Source organism: Dermacentor albipictus, chromosome 8, assembly GCF_038994185.2.
Source record: "Dermacentor albipictus isolate Rhodes 1998 colony chromosome 8, USDA_Dalb.pri_finalv2, whole genome shotgun sequence".
Classification (NCBI taxonomy): domain Eukaryota; kingdom Metazoa; phylum Arthropoda; class Arachnida; order Ixodida; family Ixodidae; genus Dermacentor; species Dermacentor albipictus.
The window spans coordinates 52,380,503-52,393,521 of NC_091828.1; the positions used below are offsets into that span (position 1 = coordinate 52,380,503).

Consider the following 13,019-nt stretch of genomic DNA (forward strand, 5'->3'; position numbering starts at 1 on the left):
AATAGAGTTAACAGTGTCGATTGGAGTGTCATTAATTGTGTAGATGAAGTCATGCCGATTACGGCTGCGGGAAATTGACATAGATTTACATTTATTATTGTTTAGTACCATTAACCATTGATCACACCAGGCTGTAATGTTGTTCAGGTCATATTGAAGATAAATGCAGTCATTACTATTAGTAATAGTTCGATAGACAACGCAATCATCAGCAAACATACGAATCTGAGAGGAAACATGCAATGGAAGATCGTTAATGTATATTAGGAACAGGAGGGGACCTAAGACTGAACCTTGGGGTACGCCTGATGTTACAGGAAGAAATTCTGAGGTAGTATTTTTAACACTGACGGACTGTGATCGGTTACTAAAAAATTCTTTTATCCATGCTAGGACATTGGGGTGGAAGTTCAAGCGAGAAAGTTTTAATAATAAGCGTTGATGAGCTACTTTATCAAACGCCTTTGCAAAGTCAAGAAAAATTATATCGGTCACAGTGTTAGTATCGAGATTTGAGTGTAGGTCATGAAGAAATGTAGCTAATTGAGTGTCACATGACAGCCCTTTACGGAAGCCATGTTGCGACGGATGAAAAAAGTTATTACTGTCTAGGAAATTCATTACGTGTGAGTATATGACGTGTTCCATTATTTTGCAAGGTATACTAGTTATGGATATTGGACGATAATTTAAAGGTGAATTACGGTTACCTGATATGTAGACTGGAACGACCTTGCTCTTTTTCCACTCGTTAGGAAGCGTGCCTGATGATAGTGATTGGGAATACAGCAAGGTTAAATACATGGCAGAGATGCGCTTCGTGTTTTTTAAAAGCTTTGACATGATATCGTCAACACCAGCTGATGAAGATAATTTAAGATTATCAATTAGTGAAGATATTCCATCTGGCGAAAAAATAATATCCGGCATTGGAGCCATGGCAGCAACAGTGAAAACAGGAAGAGGCACGTGTAGTTCGGTGGTGAACACAGATGAAAATGCATTGTTAAACAGTTTCGCACAGTCGATATCAGGTAAGATTTCACCATCTTTCGAAATTCTGACACCAGGGAATGACTGGGGATTGATAACCTGCCAAAATTTTTTAGGGTTACTGCTGAGCATGCGGGGTAGGTCTGAATGAAAAAATGAGTGCTTCTGTTGCCGGATAGCTATCAGGTAGGCGCGTTCAGATACATAGTATTTTTCCCAGGAGCTAGGGCTTGGCCTCACTTTAGCGAAGCAAAACTGACGTTTCTTTTTGTTTTCCAGTTTCTTTAGTGCGTTAGTGAACCATGGTTTATTGCGATTAGAGCGAAGTAAGGTGGTTGGTATAAACTGCGCAACGAGGTTAGTCATCTTATTTTGGAAGAGTAACCAGTTTTCTTGCATTGAGCGATTTTCAAAACCTAATTCAAATGATTGATAGAATGCAATGAGTTCGCTGTTTATGGTGGTATAATTCCCTTTTTCATACATGCGGATTGTTTTCTGATCTGAACGACGTACTGTAGGTGAAAATGAGAAAACAGCATGGATTACTTTGTGATCACTTATTTCGCGTAGGTAGCTAATGGAGGACATGCTTTCAGGATGAGTGGTTAGTATGAGGTCTAGTATGTTAGCCGAGACATGAGTTGCACACGTTGGCTCAGTTATCATCTGGGAGAGGTTAAAATTAAGGCAGATATCTAAGAATTCTCTAGTTCCTGTCGTGCTAGTAACTATGCTAGAATAATTTGACCATTCGATATGTGGGTAATTGAAATCCCCAAAGAGCAAGATGCGAGCGTTCGGGAATTTTTCTGTTAATTGGTTCAAGGTGTTATTGAGTTGGCGGGGGAAGTCGGGATTAGCATTGGGGGGACGATAACAGATGCCAAGAAGTAGGAGCTGCGGATTAGCGCGAATGATAAGCCACACAACTTCTAGGTCAGTGGCCACATTAACTTTGGAGCACATTAGATGTTTTTTTACTGCGATAAGAACGCCACCACCCCGAGTACCCTGCCTATCTTTACGAAAAACATCAAAATTCGGTAGTTCACTCAGAACTTCACCGTCAGTTATATCATTGGTAAGCCATGTTTCAGTTAGTATGAGTAAGTCACTGCCAGACGAAGATACTAGATCGGATACTTGTTGCCTTTTCGGAAGAAAGCTTCTTATGTTAGTAAAAATAACGGAGATTGAAAAAGGTTCTCGGGGGACAGGCAGAGCACGTCGGGACGAATGCTGGTGACTACGCGATAGCTATAGTTCTTTCACGATTTGGGAAGCTGGATCAAAAATGTAGCGTTTCGAACCTATGAATAATGCTTTAAAGCGGAGAGAAAAAGGAACTGATTGGTTTCGTGCAAAAGCGAGAAGATGTTTTCGCGCGTTCTCTACTGGCTTAGAAAAATCCTCACCCATGCTGTATGAAGTGTTTTTAAGCTTGCGGCCATTCGACAAGATGGATTCTTTTGTTTTAAAGCAGGAAAGTTTAGCAATGATGGGCCGGTTACGACCGGGTTTGTATCGACCAAGGCGATGCGCTCGCTCGATTTCCCTTGGCTCTAAAGAAACATTTAACTGGTCAGAACACAGCCAAATAACCAGTTCTTCTGACTGAGCAAATGATTCAGATTTGTTAGTATCCGTTATACCATAAAAAACCAAGTTATTGCGCCGAGAGCGATTATCGGCATCATCAAGGCGAGCTTCAAGGTTACAAACCCGATGAACCGTCTCAGCGGTGTCAGTTTGCACGGTTCCGAGCTGCTGCCTAGAGGGCTCAATTTGCTGGCAGTTTGCTTCAACGCTTGTTAAGCGTTTACTGAGTTCGACCAGGGCGTCATTAGTTGCCAGTAACTTCTGTTTAAGATCCTGGACTTCCGAGAGAGAAGTTGAAATTGCCCAGAAGACAGCTTCTTTAGCTCCTCTAAGACTGCCGCCGTATAGGGTCCAGGATTCAGCTCAATATCGCCTGATTGCAGCAACAGGAAACGGGCAACAGCAAAGCACTCACACGCCATAGAAAACAAACACTGGGGGCTCGGCAGCTGTACCAAGAGGTAATTGTTCGTCCTTTTAGCAAATAAACTGCGTGGTGAACCAACCTGCATGGCGAAGAGCAGCAGGTTAGTGGACATGCTAGAGGCACAGCCGCTGAGCCCATGAAACGAGTCGCACAGATGCAGAGGACTTATAGCTGCCGTGATGGTGGCTGTCGATGACGATGGTGCTTGATTGGCTTGACCGAGGTCCAGGAACAGCGAGGGCGATACCGATTGTATGGTTCCGTTGATAGTAGATGCTCGAAGATGCGTTGTAATCGCCAGCGGGTCATCGTGTGAGTAGGGCCATGATGCGCACGCAACTGGCATGCACGAAGGAACGGGGACGGCCGGAACACGAAGAAGCGTCAGGATGATTGTCTCGGTAAACACCTGCATGGCGAAGAGCAGCGGGTTAGTGGACATGCTAGAGGCACAGCCGCTGAGCCCACAGTTCGATTGATAACAATTCAGTAACCCTGATAGGCCACCGGTTACCCGCCCTACACATTACATTGCTGGTGCACAGTTCATTTTCAATGCAAAAGCATTCTTTAGGACTTTACCCACTTAGCGGTAGATCTGTACGTATGTATGTATGACTGCACATAACCTCTTTCCTGCCAACTTGTGTTTGTGTGTAGTCTATGATCAAATGGGTAGAGCATTTGGTCGCTGTGCTGTTAATGGGAACTGGGTTCAAAACTAACTGCCGGCCCAACTTCGGTCGCTCAGCATGTAACAATGGGCATGTGCTGCTATTCAACAAACTTCTTTGATGCCAGGTTGGGTCACTGGGTATGTGGTACTTATTATGTGCCACTGTTCAATGAGCAGCCTCTCCCAGTGATCTCCAATCACCCCTGTCTTGTCATCTACTTTTACCCTGACTGTGTCTAGGGTGGCTGGCCTGCTCCCTCCCAACTAATTTGGTCTTTCTCTCTTCAAATTGAGAACAATCCTAGACCTCTCCAACCTATGATCACTACTATTTACCCGACCTCACACTTCTACAACTTGCACTATGCTAGGGTCGGCACAATGTATGAAATCTATTTCATTTCTTGTGTCCCCATTACGACTTTTCCAGGCCCACTTCCTGTCATTCCGCTTCCAGAAGAAGGTATTCATAACTCAAGGACAATTTATTTCCATGAAGTCTGCCGCATCTTTCATCTTCTAATTCTAGAGTTCATGACATAGTTTCCAGTCACCTGTTCCCCCACCCAATTTTCCCCCACTTTCACACTAAAGGGCCCTTCGAGGTCTGGCCATTTTGAGCTGACAAGCACAGCGCATACAATGCGGACTCATAATCAAGGATGCTAAAATTACATCACTACACACCACAGAAACAGCTAAAATTTCGAACTAAACACCGTTCGCTCTTTTCCTCACGGGCCTGCGCTCCAAGATGAGGGGATGACTTATATCAACAAAAGCGCCTAGGTACATGTGTATGCTGTGATGTTGCTCATAGTGACATGTGACACTTTAGGAATTATTCAAGGCAACATGTGTTATTTGTGTAATCTGCTGTCTCAAGAGACGAATTAAAGTTTAGAGAAATAATATAACATGCAGACGGAGTCTGCATGTTATATGCATGCTGCTTGAGCAGACATGATGCTCAAGCAGCTGTCTCCCCAAGCATCCCTGCTCGTGACTCTTCGACAATGACGACCACGATTCATCAAAAGTCTCCACACCACTGTCCAATGACTACATCCCGCAGGCATCCAGCTCGGCGCTGTTCATCGACTCGTCCACTTCAACCTTTGCTGCAGAACATGATCAAAGCACCTTGCTTCAGCCGTTTAAAGTATTGCACTTCATCGATATGCCAACTGAGGGAAAGGGGAAAGTAGAGAAAGGAGGAGGCAAAGGCAGAGAAGAGGTATTTCAGCAGTCAGCAGGCTTTGTTTCCATTACTCACAAATTATGCTTCAGGGATGCACGACAAGATCGCGATAATCATTACCTTGCAGAAATTTCGACTATAACTTGAGAACTTTTCCTGACAGGGGGTTTCCTTTCAAGCAGTTTGGCGGCAGCATTCCTGTCAGCCACTCCTTGACCAAATTTTTAAAAGGCGGCCTGATAAACTTCCTGGAACTTAGAAGCAGCAGCAGCTCTTTGCGGTGGTCAGTGTCGGTGTTTCCACAGCTTATCACTGGTAGGCTCATGGGCTCTTGCACAATCCTCTGTGCGTAAAGTTCAAGGGCTTCGCGACGGGCCTCTAATGAGGAAGCACACAATCCACGAATCTCTGAAGACCTATGAGCAGATTCAGCAGTTCCCCGAGATCGATAAAACAGGCCACCACAGTCTCGATGAGCGATGGGCCTGTGTTTAGGAGTGCTGCTTTTTGCTCGCCGTAGGAAGCCTATACGGCCTGCACAGGGAATGTGCTCACTCGCCGCACGCACAGTGTATTTGTCAATCATGGCCACGCTGGCGATCTGAAGGGTGGAGACAAATGGTCGCGCTGAAAGGCAGTTCAGGACCTCATGAAAGGTGCTTGTCGCACCATGCAATTCCTGTTGAATAAGAAGATGCTGCGATGAGAATGTGGCCAAGCTCTTAACATTGCTTTCAGTTGAAGTTGCCACGATTCTGGTCTTCAGCATCTTTGCACTCTGCACTCTGCACTTTGCACATGCTGCACTCTTTATGTCCAGCATGTCATTGTACCCGGCAATGCGGCTCAGAAAGCCAAACATTGGCTCGATCGGGTCGCTGGACATTTTCCGAGTCAGGATGAACTGGAAACTTTTTTCGCTGTAAGTAGATGATGGATGCAGGCAACTTTTGATTTTGTTGGAAAAATCAGTGAGATAAATTTTCTTGCTTAAAAGGACACTAAAGGTTGCCAGAAACTCAAGTTAAAGTGGTAGAGCAATGTTCTAGAACGTCTAAGGCGTCAATTTAATCGCGAACAGAGCTTTAGTAACCGAGAAATTGAGGTAAATGCATGACACGATTTGAGACCCCCCAGCGACGATCCGGTACTAGCCCGATGACGAAAGGACTCCTCATAATTTGTGTTACTAATACTCAACTACTCGTATTAAAAATATCATTTCATTCGATTATAAGACGGCAAAAAATGCGGCTTGTCTACGTCTATTCGATTCTAAGAAAAAGTAACATTTTGACATTGCCCTTCAGTAATATGGGTGTTCGAAAGGTTTCGTTTTCGCTCGACTCTGCATGCTCGACTCTGCGCCGCACACGCTTTGGAGTTTCAGTACTTTCGTTATCGCGTCGTGCTGTGAGGGTTCTGCTGGCTCGCAAAAGTTTCATTTGGAACAAGCAGCGAGAATGCCACGTCCATGTGATGTCGTGGGAAGCCCTCGTTGCTTTCCCGCTCCGGAGAGCCGGTGTCGAGGCCACCGTCGTAGTACTCAACAACGCCTGCAGTGCGAGCCCTCAGCAGCAGGTCGCGCTCGTCGGTGCTCAAATCGCTGAAGTTGAGCCCACCATCGCGAGCCAATCTGTCGGTGTCAGGGTCCATTGCGACGAGCGTCGAAGTTTGCGTCATAGAATGAAGTACCAGCTTATGGGCGTATTGCGCTGGAGTTTGAGGTATAGTAGCGGCGCCTGGTGGCGGTGCGGGAAACGACATCTGGGTCATGCCAGCTTGGCTGTGGCGAAGCACGTTTCTAGGACGAGTTTTGCGTCGATTCGCACTTTTTTATGCCCTGTTGCGAGTGCAAAAAGGCTCACAGACCACGCCGACCACGCTGCGAGCTCGCCGCAGCCTATAGTTTAACGAAAACGGACTCTCCGTGTGCCGTCAGACGTAATTCGTTTCTCCTTCCGCTAGCCACCATACTCCCGCTTTCGCTCTGCTGTCGGCTCTGTCTTGGCTCTGTTTCTGGCCGCGCGTTTGCGTTTTGCGCAGAAAAGCCATAGCGCCGTCTGCGGATGCCGTTCCACTCACCGATGGCACAACGTCACTAAGAGAACATGATGTCAGTACTCCTCGATCGGAGGGCGGGCGATTTGAACTGCGCTAGAGGTACGCGGACGCTTCAGAACGCATTTTCTCTTAAAATAAGTCTCTCCTTGGCACGAAACAAGCGTTTCGAGGCTTCTGTGATGGTATTTCAACAGTCCCCGTTGACTTAATAGTAACCTTTAGTGTCCCTTTAAAGGGCCCCTGAAACGGTTCGGACAAATTTTGTAGACGCGTTGGGTACAGCTTAAGTAGAACATTCGCACCACAATTTAAGTGAAGCGTTGCGTATTAATGGAGCTACAAGCTATTAGAAGTTACCCTCCTCTCCAGCCATGCTTTTCGTCCTCAACTCGTTCGCCGAGCAAGCGGGGCTAAGCTCCGCCTTCACTGCTCCTGCGTCACGATGCGACGTCACATCGTCCACTTCCGGTTGTTTTGAGCCCGCCCCTGCCCGCGCCTGCCTGCTAGCCGCTTGGCTGTCGACCCCAAGCGAGAGCTATCAAAGCAGCGTGCATTGCGAGCATTCTTTCGTAGCGCCGAATGTGTCTGGTATTCTGTTAACCACAGGCAAGCTGGTCATTTCGGCAAATGACTGGAGGCATAAACTCAAGCTGATGAAGGAACTTTGGCGTAGACGTACGTGAGCGGCCTGATCGGTCTGCACAGTCCAGACACTTGTTGGCGCAGCGCTTAACCAGCCAAACAAAGCGCTAATATTGCTCTAACCAAGTGTAAAATATTTTAACCATTTATAAAAACAATGTGTTGATGATTACACTCCTGCGAAAAATACGCACCAGGAGCAAAAAAGAATATGCTTCATTGCCGCTACTGTGTATGGTTGAGCTCTATGCCACCAGGTGGCTGCACCGTGCAGACCATTCACATTTGCCCTTCTGCTCATCTCGGCTCATCCCGTTACGGCTTACGTTTGCCATAATACGGGACTCGTGAAACGCTATTGCGTTAGTAATCTTCCGGTGTAAAGTGACGGCCACAAACGCGCAAATCCTGGCGCCGATCGGATAGTGGCAGTCCGATGCGCAGCAGCCAGTTCGCTCGTAAGCTGCCTTGCAGAGGGACACGATGTCGCAGCTTGGCATATTGCCAGTCGCTACGTTTGCAGTCCACAAGGCAACAAAGTCGAATCATAGTGCTCACGAAAAGACTGAGACCAACTCTGACCGCGGAGCTCTCGTCAAAATGGAGTATGTTGTAACACAAGCAGACGACACTTGCTGTGTGCCGGAAGTGCGTAAGTGTACTGAAAAATTGTTCTTGTGCATTCTCTTTATGCTACTTTCTTTTTATAAAAAGAAATTAACTAACATTCCAACTATTACGAAGATCATTTGTTTACCATAAAGTTGGAAAAATTATCACGCGCCCTCGTCAGCCAATCGGATAGCTTGCCCCACTGACGTCATATGGGTGATTTTGGTCATATGGGTAGGGGCAGCTTAAAATTCCGCCGAGCAGTGCACTGCGATCGGCAGCGATGTGCATTTTTAAAACCTTATAATAAATTACATGCTTTACGCAGAGCACTTAGATGTGTCAATTAATGACCAGAAGGACCTACTCTAACGACTCAGTATGTCTGTAGAAAATCGTCAAAAGCGTTTCAAGGTCCCTTTAAAGGGCCCCTCACCAGGTCTGGCCATGTTGAGCTGACAAGCGCAGAGCATACAGTATGTGATAACAATCGTGCCTGCAAAGTATTTCATTGCCATGTGCCGCGGAAAGATCCGAAATTTAAACCGAACGCTGGTTTTCCTTCTCGCAGCCGCCACGCTCCAAGCCGGAGGATGATATACTCCCGTCCCTGCACCTACGTAGTCGTGTCTGCAGTGTGACGTAGCTCGTGGCGACGCGTGACTTTGAGAATTATTGGAGGCACCATCTGTTATTTGTGTGATCTGTTGCTTGAATTGACGAATTGAAGTTTAGAGAAAAAAATAAAACACACAAACGGAATGTCTACGTGTTTTTGGTTTACTTCGCACCGAACCAAGAGAGAGCTACTTCTGCTTCGTCTGCTTCTTCCCACGGTCGTGCGGTCACGTGCGCAGGTACCGAAACTGTGCCATGTTCTACTGTGTTCCAGCGCGTGATCATGCCCTGCAATCCGCTTGTTCTGCCTCAGTATTAGCATAGCAGTGAATTATGCCACTAGTACGGTTTCCCTGCACACAGCGTGGAAAATTTGTGCGCTTCACGAACAAGAGAACAGCTCGCGCGCGTTGTCACGGAAGTGCATAGCAGTGAAAAAAAAAGTGAGAAAAATGTATGCGTCACGCGATCCTCGAGGTCCGGTATGGGAGAATGCAGGGAAGGAATTTTGCTTGTGGAGGCTAGACAGGTCGAGTAGAGAGACTGTCTTGCTTTGCAGTAGAGCCCGCCTGCAGAAATCATGGGTTTGTGGCACTGAAATATTTATATATCGGCTATTAATGAGCCGATTTGAAAATTTTCTGTGGCAGAATGCTCCCTAGAGGAAACGTAACAACTTCCAGCATATAACAAAAGTTTGCTGTGGGGCCTGGTGAGAGTCCCTTTAAGGTGCCAACCGTAAGCTGCAGCACAAGCTAGGCACGGAGAACAATCGCACCCCCAACAACCTATTCCAGCAGCGCATCAGACATTGCAGTTACAGCGACATCATCCCGCATTGTTCTCTATGAATAAAGAGTGCTAAGGTGATGCTAAAGGTTTGGAGAGGCTGCGAGCTAAAAAGGACGGACATGGACATGCGAGAGCAGACGTCTCAACAGCAGCTGCCCTTTTCAATAGTTGGCACTGGTCCGCATTACTGAACCAAAGCCATGCTTCATTTTATTGTGTCCACAACTAAAAATTGCTGACAAAAAAAAAGAAAAGGAAAAAAAAACATCGGGTTCTGGTTCCTTCACACTGCAGCGCTTTGATGACTTGCGGCCATGCACTACTGCACGACAGCGTAAAGCGCTGAACTACTCGCAAATCTACTGGCATTTTACTGCTGGCGGAACTACTAGCATTCACGCGTCCCTTAGTCCCGACCGTCAGTAGCAGAAAGGCTGAATGCCACACTTGAAATTCATTAAGCATGACAAGCACCTGCGCGAAAACAAGGGTGCGGAGACGAAGTTTGACATCACTCTGGGTACTCTCATCCTGAGCGCGCGATAACAGCGCCATGGTGCGGCCCTGCAGCTGCTCCAGCCGCCTAAGCCGTGATCCATTTCAATCTGTGGTCAACTGTACAAGCTGCCCTTCACTTTGATGCCAAGTTGGGTCATTGTGCATGTGCCAGTATTGAAACTCTTTGACACCACTACCAACACTACCCCTACCACTGCCGTATATAACTGTGCACCAATCATAAGATTGCTAATGACATTAAGGTCCACAATCATTTAAAAAAATGGATGCACCACCAATTTGCTTCTTCTTAACCCCATTAGGGCCTACTTTTCTTTTTCCAAGTGCGACCCCCCAGCGTTGAGTTCTTATTTATAGCAGGTTTAACATCGTCAGACTGACCTATATTGCAAAAAAGTTGACACATTTTTTTCAGAGTGACTATAAGGTGCCAATTATTATTTTTCGTAGAAAAACATGCATTGTTCATTTTTCAATACAGATACAGATGGGTTGCATAACTACTTAGAAGAATAAAATAGTAAATACACCGAAATAGATACGTTCCAATTCGGCACTCACCTACGCCTTGTTCAGTTGCTTCGCAGCCGCACTCGGTACGTGCTGCTCTTTACTAAACCACTTTGACGCCAAATTGAATCCCAGGTGTGAGCACTTTTTATATTACTTATCATACAAATCATACAATCAATAATCGTGCACCAATCATCGGACTGCTAATGACATTGAAGTCGCCAATCATCTCTAAATAATCAATGCACCCCCAATTTTCTTCATCTTAAACCATCGAGAGTATTTTTCCCCCAAATGTGAACCCTCAGTGTTGAATATTTTTACTGTAGATTTAAAATCTTGAGACTAACAAATTTTGCAGAAAAGTTATCTCAACTTTTTCAGAGCGACAATAAAGTGACCAAACATACTTTCTGCAGGTAAACATGCATTTTTTATTCATGAATACAGATGGGCTTGCATTACCACTTATCAGATTTTTTTTTTAATACAGAGAGGCTAGAAACAGTGACGTGCTCCCAGGGCTCGGTTATGTTAGCAGCTTCCACCATGATGCTATCACTACCATGGGGGTTTTGCTCCAGTGCATAAAGCCAGCCTTTTTGAAACAGCAGTTCATGGTGAAAAAGGGTCCCTAACACTTTTTCCATTAATAGGCACGGCCACTGGATACAACCTTCATGATGACAAAACTCCCAGTTTTCAGAGTCATAAATATTGTTACGAACAAATAGTTACGATAAAGAAGAGGCCAGCACTGTGAAGGTGATGACAATAATTAGAGGCTACTAGTATGGGCTGTTGTCTTTTGGCAAAGTGCAGTGTACTCATTTTGTAAATAAACTTGTATGTTGCTTCTTGTCTTTGACTTCCCAAGTAACATATTTGGTGGAGGTAGACATGCCCTGTCCTCGTCATGGGGCTCGCAGTGGATGGTACATCGAGCCTTCCGTCAAGGCTCCCGGAGATGACAGCTCGACTCAACCGGCTCTGACACATGCTGCTACTCCGACGAGCCACATCGCACGCTCCACTCCACGTGATCCTGGCGTATTCATGGAGAAAGATAGGGAAGACGTCGATGACTGGATCAGCCTGTACCAACGCGTCAGCACCAATAACGAGTGTGACTCAACCGTCATGCTTGCCTACATATTATTTTACCTCAGTGGGTTGCACAGCTCAAGTATGGCTTAGGACACACGCAGACGAGCGCACCAGTTGAGATACACTTAAACAAAAGCTGCTGCAGAACTTGTTTGGCAACCCTTACGGTCACCATCTTGCTGCTGTTGTGCCTGACAATCGATCAGAACAAAGGATGATTCTCCTGCAGACATGCGGCAATCACAGGTGCTGATCCCACCTCATTGTTCACTCAAGGAAGCTGAATCAGCATCACGAGTCTTACGGACAGGTAGTCACGTTCCAGATCTTTGGCTTTCGAGCACCCAGAAATGACAGCTCGCTTCAAGCTAACAATGGCACCCTCTCCTGACCATCACGAAGAGGTCACTGATTGATGAGAGGGTCATTGTCTAGAACTACCGATAAAGGCATCAATGGCCGGTTCAGTTTGCCATGTGGAAGCCGCCTTGTATTGTGCAACGTTGGGAGCAGGATGCGGTGAATGGTAAGGCGTTTGTGATTGTCCTGTGAAATTCCTTGACGAGAGAAGGAGAAAAATAAACGGCATAAAAAAAAGTGGACTGGGATGGATGCGAGAAGGAAGAAGCTCTGACATACACACTCTAGCATGAAGTACACTCTTAAAGTTAAGAACCGTGTGTATAAAACTCAACCATGTACTTCTGAATATAAAACCTTTTCTTGTTCTCGTAACTGTCGCTCGGAACCCTTCTTTTTGCCGGCACCTGGCACGGCACCATACATGGAACCGACTTCACAATACAGGCCGGCAGCTTATGAGATCGATTCGCATTGGCTACATTGGTGTGGTGAGTGCTACGTGTTTGCTTCTCTTTTCCCAAGACTCATAGTGCAGGTAATCCATAATAGTGTTTGGTGCTGTTAGTTAAATAATTACATACATCAATAATATAGTGTCTTGTGGGCTGATTGCTAGTGGGGAAGGAACACAGGGTGCTTTGTGAGCATGGAGAAGTTGCATATCCAAGAACTCCTTGAAAGTCATGAGCAGATGAACATTTCGGTTGGCCCTGCGAAAGGCAAAATGTAGCAATTAGAGCTTCTGCAGAATGAGGAGAGGAGTTGGGAGGAGGCTGGTGAGGCAAGGAAAATTGCTTTGTAAAAAAGAGAGCACGAAGAACAAGAAATTCTGCAGTCTCCCAATAGTGACAAGGATGGACTAGTTATTCCCTGATGTTTGCTCTTCATGT

The 13,019-nt window shown here is 46.0% G+C and overlaps 1 protein-coding gene across 18 annotated transcripts in view; it reads right to left on the reverse strand.

Moving 5' to 3' along the window:
- LOC139048783 (zinc finger protein 25-like) overlaps positions 1 to 13,019 on the reverse strand; it is a 139,382-nt gene that overhangs the window by 33,062 nt on the left and 93,301 nt on the right. For 6 of the 18 annotated variants that reach the window (XR_011507907.1, XR_011507908.1, XR_011507913.1 and 3 more), the window contains one exon: positions 11,079 to 12,839. The exons of 4 other annotated variants lie outside the window; for them this stretch is intronic. The gene's annotated coding sequence lies outside the window, so the exon portion shown is untranslated. Of the gene's footprint in view, positions 1 to 710; positions 765 to 3,101; positions 3,432 to 11,078; positions 12,840 to 13,019 lie in introns of those variants that run through there. 8 more of the 18 variants (XR_011507906.1, XM_070523424.1, XM_070523430.1 and 5 more) reach the window with 4 other exon arrangements.